At 36.9% G+C, this 13,107-nt stretch overlaps 1 protein-coding gene across 1 annotated transcript in view; it reads right to left on the bottom strand.

The window, feature by feature from the left end:
• The window catches only part of LOC135465992 (protein spire homolog 1-like), a 70,719-nt gene that overhangs the window by 19,603 nt on the left and 38,009 nt on the right, over positions 1-13,107 (bottom strand). The window lies entirely within an intron of this gene.

Consider the following 13,107-nt stretch of genomic DNA (forward strand, 5'->3'; position numbering starts at 1 on the left):
TTCAAAGTTTACAAGCCTAACTTGTGTACACAGAACCTTGCACAAGTGTCACCCCTGACACAGTGAGTGAGGGTGGGTTGGGATAAGGGGAGTTGGGGAGCGGGGATGTTACATTACATTCAATAGGGCAGTTGACATAGCATGATTCGTGAATGGGAAGAAAGAATAATGCAAACTTTACCCCTTCCCTCCCACCCCCCAAAAAAAAGGTAAGTGGCATACCTTGCGTGGTGTGGTACATGGCCAAATGAATGCAAACTTGTCCATAACTTTCTAACACATAAACACATAAATCATGTGTAGTGTACACACAATGAGTAAATTTTAACTTTCTCAAACAAAGTTATGTATTCATCATGCATGCTTTTGGTATAGGTCAATAACATGTATCACCTTTAATACGCATAAATCCGATGTGTAAACTTTTCTTCATCAATTTTCCCACAGATAACTCCTGCACATCCCAATATGTAAATAACGAAGTTCGTAACCGCAATAAAAACATGTACATGTAAGAGCTAAATATGAATATAATATATAGATGTGGATGATAGACTCCCGTTTATGAATACAGCAATTATGAATATTCATTTTGTGGCCCCCTTGACCCAGTTTTTTTTTTTTTTTTTCATATCATTTTATATGGATATACATTGCAATGTACAAGATTTGTGGGGAACACACTGTTCATTGCAAATGAAATCATCTCAAAAGCCCAGAGAAAACTACACAAAACTGATGCTACGGTGACAAGTAATTTGCTTAGTCTTTCTAGCTGTGTGTATTATACACTGCAGCTAATGATCAAAGACTTCTGACTGGTTGACCGACAGAATGATTTGTCTTCTGATTGGTTAATAAAAATGAAAAATGCTCTTCTGATTGGTTGACAAACTTTACGATTGGTCATCATAAAAGTTGATATAGCAAGTTCAGATTGATTGACTGAATGGTCTTCTGATATAGATTGGTTCAGAGACTGGATGTTTAGTTTTCTGATTGACTGATTGATGAACTGGATGTCACACTATTACAACCAAATATACTCGTCACATCGGCATGAAAGTTTACTTTTCCTTCATGAAGCTATTGAGCAAAAATCATATAATAAGGAAACCAAAATCATAAAAAAGTATACATTGATAGCTCTTCTGCACGTAAAATGGTCACCGAACGTGTAGTCACAAGGTGGTCTTCGCACCTCAACACACTATGTAACTACCTGAGTGATCACTCACCTGTGAACATTAATTTAATTTCTTAAATGGGCCATTCATCTACTTAACACTTTCATCTCTCAAGATTAAGAGCAGTTCATCTTAATTAGAAAACCAAATTTCAAAGGGAGTCACCTGCAATTACCACAAGTCAGCTGTGTTAATTACAACTGTCTTAAAATTACGTTTTAACACACAGATAATAAAGCACTCAATGTGTCAAAGAAAATAACAGCAAATTATGAGATGGGTAGCTATGGTGTGTAACAGGGCACTATACATGAGCTTTCTCTGTTTCTAATGTGTTCATCAGTGAAACTGAAATTTTAGTGAAAACAGAAATCAGATGGAGATTGCATGTACGTTAAAACTTTCATTTTCTCAAGTGCTGCATATACGGGCTTCACTCGTTGGCTGTATTGCTTCTTAACAGAAGAACCTACAGATTTAAGACATTTGAATCTTTAGCAGCTACATTTTGTACACATTCAAATACGATTCCATGCTTTCAGAATACCACACGTCACAAATTTCACCATCAGAATTTAACTGAGACTTTCAAGTCTGAGAGGCGTAGCATTACACTTATAATTTATTTATTTTTAATTTGATTGGTGTTTTACGCCGTATTCAAGAATATTTCACTTATACGATGGCTGACAGCATTATGGTGGGAGGAAACCGGGCAGAGCCTGGGGGAAACCCACGACCATCCGCAGGTTGCTAGAAGACCTTCCCACATACAACTCCTATAACGGAACAGTAAATGGAAAACACTGTAGTTATGTCTCAATCTTCCAATCATGTGTGAGAAGATTTTAATTTATTTATTAGATTGTTGTTTTATGTTGTACTCAAGAATATTTCACTCATACAACAGTGACCAAAGCATGCGCATGACAAATGTGGCGGAAGGAAACCATGCTGGAGAAACATACAACCATCTGTAGATTGCGGGGAAACCACGCCGGAAAGATTTTTTTCGCAGAGTTAATAATTAAGCATGCATATAATCTGATGGAGCTTTAATTGAGAAAACAATGTTAAACATAATTGAGAAAACAATGTTAAACATAATTCAGAGGACACAAAAACTCTTGTGATGTCTGGCAAAAAGGTGCTACCAATTACAGACAGTGCAGTGATGCACGGTCATTGAGTACAAAACACATATCCACTTGTCTATATACATTCAAGACAACAAGGTTAAGGACCACAATAATAATTGTACTAAAAAAAAATTATGTACGCATGTAAAATAAGACATAGAATGAACAACATGCATTTGGGTCAAGGTAGATACATGTAGTTATAGACCCCTAGAGATCAGGTACGGCTAAAGTAAACTCCCCCCCACCCCCCTTTCACACTGCCCTGGGGACAATCCAAGGTCACAAATGTCTTGTCTTCAAAGAGATCTAACATGCTGTCTTGAGGGATTACCACCTCATGGGGCAGTGGCCTTAGCTGACCACAAAACAAACCCTACCTCTGCTTTTTAGACAGTGGGCTTGGATTTGGGGCTTGAGGTCAGGCTATAAATGCAACACTTAGCTCAGATTTGTTTATTTGTTTATGACTTAAGTTTGGAGATTATTTGTCTAATACCTCAGGGGTCATTGACCTTTCTTAAGCAGAGGACATGTCTACAGCTTATCTTTTTTTTTTTATCCAGTAAACAATTTTCTGAGATTTAACTCAATTCAGTAGAAAGAAAAACATTTCAGCAAATTTAGCTTTTAAACTGGCCAAAATTTCATGTTGATCTCAGTTGATGTACAATGGCACATTTCTCTTAAGACCTTGCTTATGTGTCTCAATGATTTTGATATACTGCTATCTCAAAATATATAAAGGAATCCCAAGGATCCATAAAATTATATCAACATAACATGCACAAAAAAGTTGACAGTAAATATGACAGACTAAGGTGAGTCAGTAGCCACTAAAAATATTTTTTTCTTCAAACACATCAAGGATGAGGTGATCACACAAAAAAGTATCAAAATCTGAAAATTAGCATAATTTTTATTCCCACAACACCCATGAGTTGCCCTGTAAGTTGCAAAAATATACCACCTGTACAGATGACAGATGAATGGACACCCTTTAGTATTATACCAAAATACCTGATATAATCACTGGAACGACCAGCTTTCGCCTGACAAACCCTGCGAACTGAAGTCTCGTTCAAAGCGGCGAAAGCTTGATTTCATGTACATACACGTACACCTGTTATGACAGTCATCAGTTTCCCATATCCTACAGGTTGCAGAAATGTTGGTAAATTTACGGTAAATTACAGGCGTTTGATGTACATGTAGGTAAACACAATTTGTGCAAAAAAACACATATAATTATTGCCTTGCTCTAATAACTGACAACCAACGAAAACCCCCACACAAGCTCAAAGTGTGCTTACATGTATTATGGTTTACGTATATATGCATGTCCAGCATTATACTGCAGCATGTAATCTGTACCTGGGAAGGGCTGTGACATAAGATACATTACATGTAGTGCAGCACGAAACTGACACTTTAGTACACTTGTATATGTGCACATTAAGGGGTTAATAATTGGTTTGCAATGGCAGCCATCTTTGATGTCAGATTGAGTATCGCCCACTGGGTGTCTCATGTTAGAGCTATCATAACCTGGGCAGATCGCCTCTTGGTTGGTAAAGGCATACTATGGGCAATATATACACACTTACATCAAAGATGGCTGCCATAGAAAACCATCTATTAGTCAGAAATGTGAGAATCTGTCCAAATTTAACAGCTGTGTTTGCTATGTTCGTGACCATTTTGTTCTTTTCCTAACCATATTAAAAGATTTAAAAGCATGCAGGAATTCAAAAAGCATTATAAAGGTTGCCCCATGTCCACTTGGAAGGATTATGTGGATACCGGCTAGCCCTATGAAGTACTGTACTTGTGCATTTAGCTAAATATAATGAACTTAGGTACATAGGTAAACTTAGGTAAGAAAAAAAGGAATCCTAGCTTATGTAAATTATAAAGATACATGAACACATATACTTATAATATAAATATGACAATAATGACAATTTTTAAATCGTTAAGAAATACTTAAATTTAATTGTAAATGAATGAAAGACAGGCAATATCCATTTTTGCTCACGGAAAATGTACTGTGCCTGAACTATTTACTCCATGTTTATTTATGTGTACACACTTTTAAAATTTTATACAGTAACCATAAAATGTTATGTATAACAGTCACCAAGCTCTTCAAAGAGGTTCCATATAATTTAAACTAACAAGGTAATTTTCACAGCACAAGCATCAAATTAAATTTGGTGTAATTGCTCTCACAATTTGTCAAGGAGAAAATGAAACCTCAAAGAATTCTACAGGCTCCTTGCAATTGCAAACATTCCATGGCCGGTTAATTGCCCACCCTTTCTGTTAGGGTTCATTGACCATAAAGACTAGTTGTTGTTGTCTGTATCAGGTTACACAGATAAGGGCGGTTCACAAACATTTACACAGTACTTAATGCATCTACCATAATACCCCAAATTATCCCTCACGTGCAAACAGAATTACAGTCTCAGGGTCATGAATACATCTTCTGACGTTGAATTACACCTTTTCACTTTAATATGTCTTATTATTTGCAATATATACACTTACAAATCAGCTTTTTTGATGTTTTTCATTTCTCTCTGATTCTGGAATTCAGTATCCTGTATTACAAATACCCGGAAAAATTACAGAGTATTCCAACATCTTGGTATAAAGCACTGCAGGCCAGATGAACTGAGATGACCCAAAATTAAGTGAAGGCACACCCTTGACCACTGAAATCAAGGCTAACTGGACAAAAACGTGTGGGACTAACCACAAAGCTGAGCATGAGACTCGCTTGTGGGTATGTCTGAATGGTACTGTGTATAATCTGACCAGTCCAGACCTGAAGCATTCATTCTGTACAGCTGCCCTATACACTGAACAAACTTGTAAGAGAAAATTGTAGTACTTGTACCTGGCCGGTACATTTATAGCAAACCTGGCTGGTACATTTATAGCAAACCTATTGCCTTTGACTCAAATGGTTCTACCTGTATATGTATGTACATGTAAGGTATATGAGAAAACAACACATGGTAACAACGTAAATAGTGTCATCTTCTTGCACCTCAAAAAACTGTGTTGGCATTTCATGGAGCAAATGTGAATTAATATTTGAAGTGAATGAAAATGAAATCAAAACAATTTAGTGCAGCATTCAGTAGATGTACATCACATGTATGATATAGCCTGATACTTCACGTGTGTGAAAGTTCCTTTAAAACCAGTTTTCCTGCCACAAATACTGTCGGGTTAATAGGAAAATTATCTTTTAAAAAGTCCAAAATTTAATTTGAAAAATCTGGTAAAAACAAAATATAGCAACCTTCCTCAAATATTTATGAGTGTGTACCAAATCTGAATAGTCTTTTTCAATTATTTTCTGATATAGTGAGTGAGTGCTTGGGGTTTAACGTCGTACTTTTTCAGTCATATGACGACGAATTTTCTGATATATCTTGCTCACATGTATAGCATCACTCACTGATCGACACCCTCATACAGGTGCAGATCAAGATGCCCACATACAATTCACAAGAAGGCACTGATCAACACCATCATACAGGCCCAGATCAAGATGCCCACATACAATTCAACACTCTCATACAGGCGGAGATCAAGATGCCCACATACAATTCACAAGGAGGCACTGATCAACACCATCATACAGGCCCAGATGAAGATGCCCACATACAATTCAATACCCTCATACAGGCGGAGATCAAGATGCCCACATACAATCCAAAAGGAGGCACTGATCAACACCCTCATACAGGCCCAGATGAAGATGCCCACATACAATTCAATACCCTCATACAGGTGCGGATCAAGATGCCCACATACAATTCACAAGAAGGCACTGATCAACACCATCATACAGGCCCAGATGAAGATGCCCACATACAATTCAATACCCTCACACAGGTGGAGATCAAGATGCCCACATACAATTCAACACTCTCATACAGGCGGAGATCAAGATGCCCACATACAATTCACAAGGAGGCACTGATCAACACCCTCATACAGGCCCAGATGAAGATGCCCACATACAATTCAATACTCTCATACAGGCGGAGATCAAGATGCCCACATACAATCCAATAGGAGGCACTGATCAACACCATCATACAGGCCCAGATCAAGATGCCCACATACAATTCAATACCCTCATACAGGTGCAGATCAAGACGCCCACATGCAATTCACAAGGAGGCACTGATCAACACCCTCATACAGGCCCAGGTGAAGATGCCCACATACAATTCAATACCCTCATACAGGCGGAGATCAAGATGCCCACATACAATTCAATACCCTCATACAGGTGCAGATCAAGATGCCCACATACAATCCAAAAGGAGGCATAATCAACAGTTGTAGTCCATGCTAATGCATCGATCTTGCAAACAACTGTACAGGCACGCCCAACTAAAGTAAGCCAATCTTCAAAACCAATCTATTTTGCTAACCTATTATAGTGTACTAAAACTACACATCATATCAAAATATGCTCAACGCAGTCTTGCAGGTAATACATATCCATAAATATTCACGTGCATATATATACGTTGAATCCTTTTCCATGCAGACAACGATATAATTAGACATATTGCATATTCATAAATCACCCAGACTAAGATACAAGATATATGCATAAATAAAGACCTGGTGAAAACAATGCATCTGAGAATGTGGAATGTAGATATACAATGTATATATACATATTCCTACTAATCTATATAGCTCCTGGGAAAGTACAAATGTACAGTATAGGGATCTTTATACACATACATGTACACATACCACTGCATGCCCTATATCATGTAAAAGGACAGTAGGTAATTAGGTCTACTCGTTAGTCATCAGCTGATTATAAGTCAATAAATGACCATATAAACTGCACCCTCGCCATCTACCTGCAGTGACAACAGTCAGTGCGCCTACACTCGATCAGGCTGCTGCAGGAGACAAATTGTTAGATATGGTCTAAATATATCCCGAGCTTGCTGTTGCTGTAGGTGTATTTAACAGTTATAAATGCATGTAATTGCTAGTCAAGAGCAATAGGAAATTATACACATGTATAATATGAAAAATACATGGGGTGCAATTGCAATAAATTCCTTACACCTTACATCATGTGTATATATATATATATATATACATATATATATATATATATATATATATATATATATATAAATATGTACATTTGAATAGTTTGATCTTTATGTATAAATTTATTTATTTGATTGGTATTAAGCTGAAGTTTATTATGAGTTGAAAGATATTAAATCAAATCGATCAAATTTTCCAGACACTTCCAAAACCATAAACCTGATCCAGGAGATACAAGTATTCATTCCACTTATAAAGACTCTGGGAGTGGCAAACTTCAGGGTGCCAGCATTGTTTGTCCAAAATTCTTTAACGGACCAAAATCCTCTCACAAGACCAAAAGGGCAACCTTACAACTCCCAAGATTCCACTAAAAAAACAAGGACGGACAGTATTATAGCTACAAACTTTCAGATTCATGCACATTCATGCAAAAAGAACAATTTCAACAATGTATACAGAGGTAAATCTAAGACAGAGGCAGATTAGCCCTGAAAGATTATCCTGACAAATCTTAATTCACAGATTTAGATAATACACAATCATTCATCTCTATGTACATGTACAGTAACATGACTACTGTCTTTGAATCAGCCATTAATGTGATATCTGACCTCCCATTCAGGATGTCATTTATACTTTTACACACATACCGTATGCCTGGACGCACTTTTTGCATGCGTTAAATAGCTCTGTCCCCCCCCGAGAGCTTAACCAAAACACGAGAGTATAAAACATGTGATCAAAATGATCGAATCAGAAAATGTACATGTACATGGAAAAGAAAAATGGAATGATGTACACATCATTTGATTCTTTAGAAAACACAAATGCTGACATTTCACTAAAAAAATCATTTCTGTGTTTTTTTCTGTGTATGTATGTGAATGAATACCATATAACCATGAAATGTAGACGTACCCTAATTTTTCTAAAATTTGGGACAGATATCAGTAGAGTTGAAAAGTAGAATATATCACATTTCTTTACCAGCATTTTGGAAAAGTAAAGATATGAGTATGTTGTCCATTAGATAGTCTAACCATGTAAGAAAAAAGAAACTCAATCTTCCTGCTAGAGTGACCAGAACAGGTGTTCCAAATTTTAGAAGAAATAGGGTACTACACATAGCTTTTGGAACACAGACCAGGTACAGTGCATGTACGTAGTGGCATTATGAACCTTTCATACACCTTGAAACAAAGTTCTCTGAGAATCAACTAGCTCTTGGTAAGTCAGGAGGTGTGAATTTCATTTTAATACGCCTTGAAGCAAAATTGGGGCCTCCGTGGCTGAGGGGTTAGCATACTAGTCCAGCAAAATGACTCAGGAGCCTCTCACCAATACGACTGCTGTGAGTTCAAACACAGCTCATATTGGGTTCTGCTAATGTCATAAGTCAGATGGTCTGCTAGCAACATACAGATGGTCATGGGTTTCCGGGCTCTGCTCCCACCATAATGCTGGTAATATTCCTTATACAGCGTAAAACTCCAATCAAATAAATAAATAAATTAAAACAAATACTAGTATTAAGGCAGCAGGCTGGCATAAATTTCATTTGTCACTATTAAATATGGTGTCTTCTACAGACTAATTGGGGTGCATGCACAAATTGAATCTGCTGACACTGATTAACTTTAGCAATAACACAAATTTAATTATTACACATGTACCTACATATATAATGTATACATACAATGTAGATGTTAAGAGTGCTGTGAGCACATGTATGTTGTGGATGGAGGATAACAACGATTCAGGAGTCCATGTCTCCTATTTAGTCAGAACATAAATGAATTATGTCGTTAGGCAGTAAGGCAATTATACAGGATGTGATACCAGGCAATAAGAGACATACCTAACGACCACATGCAGCTATATATCATATATATCTACATATACGTACCATATGTACTGGTGACTGGACTAAAAGTACATGGGTCTTCCAGCAACCTGTGGATGGTCGTGGGTTTCCCTTGGGCTCTGCCTGGTTTCCTCCCACCATAATGCTGGCCGCCCTCGTATAAGTGAAATATTCTTGAGTACGGCGTAAAACACCAATCAAATATATAAATAAATAAATAAATAAAAGTACATGTACTTATACATACACGTTTAATATAATTGCTCAAAGACTGAAAAGGCATTTCCAGACACTGATGAAAGTTGTAAAACATTAAGTTTGGTGTTAAAACTTCCAGTCAGATCACTCATCCTTCCATACAATCATCAAAATAAACCTCGGCACACCTTTCGGAGATAAAAAACAAACCTCAAAACACCTGTGTAAAGAGCGATCAATACAAAACTCTAAGAACAAGCAAAAACATGAGTATACACTGTAGTACAAGCATGTATATCACCTGAAGTTAAAAGTAAAAATACACTTCAGAACCACATAAACATCTTACAATGACACTTTTGATGCCAAAACTTCAGTTCTTCTGATATAGAAATTAATGAACCTCAAATGAAAAACTCTTAAATGGCGCCGTTAGGTGGATGAATCAGTCAGATGTATCATGCCAAATGTATAACTGGAAAAATGCCGAGCTTTGGGTGAAAGTAATTTAAACATGGCCAAAAATTTAGGTGAAGTACAGGGTACATAGTTCTGAGGTAGAGGAGGCATTTTACGCTACTACCTCTGTGCCACAATGCTTGCATTATAGCCTCAGGTAATGTTCCTAGGTCAGATAAGACCTCATCAGACTGACAAATTGCTCCTACAGTTTTTACTCTGACTGTCGTGAGTAGGCATTGTCTCCAGGCTTGAAAAGAGCCAAAAAGCAGAAAATTACAATCTATTTCAGGCAGCAGAGCATGAGCTGAAGGTAACTTGAAATATTTCACTAATTGAGGAACTGTGTTAACTGCAGTTAGATGACCCATTTCTTTCTCTTTTTTTTTTTTTTTTATTCCAAAACTAAACAGTTCAAAGGTAGAATCAATAATAAACTTAAGGTTAAATACCAACAGGCTTTTCTACTGTGTGTATGTTTTTTTTTTAAGTTTAATTGTCACAGTTGATGAACAATAGCGCATGGCTCAACAATATGATTTGAATGAACAAAAGGCATTTGTGTAGTATACCCTAGACTTTCACACATGTCCTGCATATCTATCTGTAAGATCTTATCTTCTTTTACATGTATGATCAATCAGTAAAGTTTTGACTTTTCGTTTGGGAGGCATTTCATTTGTTTTCATGTCGTAAATGATATGTCTTCTTAAGACATGCATGTAAGTAGCAAAACAAACTCGTGTTGTACTCAAGAATATTTCACTTATCCGACGGCCACCAGAATCACGGTGGGACAAAAGCAATGACCGTGCGCAGGTTGCCAGAAGACCTTCCCACATATGGCCAGAGAGAAAACCAGCATGAGCTGGAATTGACCTCACAGTGACCATGCACATCTGAGTGATTGTGCTGTGCTCGATTCTAACCTCCTTGGCCACGGAGTCACTCTCCCACCCTTTTACGAGTATGAAAATGATGAAATACCACATAAATAAATATAAGCAGTAAATCCACTACAAGAAGCCTACAGAGAAACAACATGTACATAATATTCAAAAAATTAAAAAACTCACGACAATTAAAGTAAAATCTGTACCAGCAATTTGTCAGTCTGATGAGGTCTTATCTGACCTAGGAAAAATGGAAGAAACCTGCCTCTAAAACTTGGTAAAAGATTTCAATGTATTTTTGTCTCCATCCATGACCCATGACTTCGAAAACTTCAGACAATGTCAAGGTGGAGTTGATGTTGGTTCATCCTATGCTTTCTGATTATCAGCCAGAATAAACAATATAACAAATGTTTGAAGGAGGAATGTCAGCTCTTACAAAGGATTTTTATGTTTTCTTCTGCTTCTCACTCATCTATCGTCACATTCAATCAACAGTCCCCAAGTCTGGTTCAAGTCCGGGTTAAAGGTTGACCATACAAGTTTTGATGATTACATGTAGTGTGCACGTTCATACAGACTTGCATGTTCATGCAGACATTGAATGAATAGTTCATACAGATTTCATTTACTGAATGAATAGTTCATACAAACTTTAATCACTGAATAATTAGTTCATATTTGTTATAATCATGTTTTCATTCACTGAGTGAATAGTACATATGGATTTTAATCGCAAAGTGAATGATCATTGTAAAAATGATAAAATGACCGTCAAAAAAGTCATTTGATTTATTTATTTATTTGATCGGTGTTTTACGCAGTACTCAAGAATATTTCAGTTATACAACGGCCACCAGCATTATAGTGGGAGAAAACCAGGCAGAGCCGAAGGGAAACCCAAAACCATCCGCAGGTTGTCAGCAACCTGCGGAGGCCAATTAAAAGTCATCTGAAATTATTCTGCCAAAAAAGGGATAGTATTTATGGCCTGTAAAATGTTAAAAAATCCCTAAATGTTTAGGCATATTCATGAATTACTGGTTCAGCCAGATTTCAAGTGTTCTATTGTTCATGGAAAGATATTTTGAGTTACGTCTGGATGGCAAGGTGATATCGTAAGTATTGAAGAAAAATATTTGTGCACCAAAATGAATATTTTATGACATTTTATATCTGCCCCTAAAAATACATTTTGGGCTGAAATGTTAGATCACTCACCGTAATAAAGAAAGAGACTAAGTTATACGTTATCATGACGATATTAGCCTAGATAAAATGTGACCCTTTATTGGGTTCATATCTGCAAAATGACTTGGCTGGTGATACAGAAGGATTTCATCTGATATCCTTTCCTACAGGCAAATAAAACATGCAGCGGACAGATTCGGAAGTGTAAGATCACAAATGCAGAAACATTTCCAAACTGAACTTTTGCCAATGCTTTTGTTTGAAGTAGAGCAGGTCAAATGTCAGTATGGAAAGAATGTTTACAAGTGACAAATGGTTTCAAGCAAACAGGAACATATTTGACCTGATTGGGACACAAGAGATGTGTTGTTGTGGACAATGTCTCTGTACTGTGGAAAAACACAACATCCTCTAAGAGGACCATTACTGTTGGCTGTATGCAGGGCGTATCTTGCACAAAAAATAACCCCTCCCCCTTCCCCCAGGCTTATTTGGGCATATTCAGACCTGGTCAATTTCTTGTGGAGTTTGTTGTGAGCTGGAGGTATATGCAACAAAAAAAACACAAAAAAAGAAAGTTGGACACCTCACATTCTCACATTTAATAAATTTGCCATACATAGAAGTTTTGTAACCGCAGCTTGTATGAACTTTAGATGGTAAAACAGTGGGCTGTTTTACCATCTAAAGTGAATTGGGGGCCTAAGCTACGTGTATGCAGTCTATTGTTCATTGCTTCCTTTGCGATGATGGTATTTGGTGAAACAGTACTGATGTAGGGAACAACAGTCAATTCAGCATGAACCTTTGTAGCCATTGTGCTGGAAAATGTCCCCTACAAAGATCAAATGGTAGAGAACTCTACCTGATCGTGTACACATGTATACAAAAAACGGCTGTCTGGACACTCCTTTGAAAATTTCCTTCTGTAAATTCGTTTTCATTGAATACATTGAACCATGAAAACTGTAAACTCACATTAAACGGTTCACATTGAGCAGGTTGATGAAAGCCTTGGAAGATAATATACATGTACATGTAAATGCAAAGTCCATCTTAAT

Source organism: Liolophura sinensis, chromosome 5 (assembly GCF_032854445.1).
Source record: "Liolophura sinensis isolate JHLJ2023 chromosome 5, CUHK_Ljap_v2, whole genome shotgun sequence".
NCBI classification, from domain to species: domain Eukaryota; kingdom Metazoa; phylum Mollusca; class Polyplacophora; order Chitonida; family Chitonidae; genus Liolophura; species Liolophura sinensis.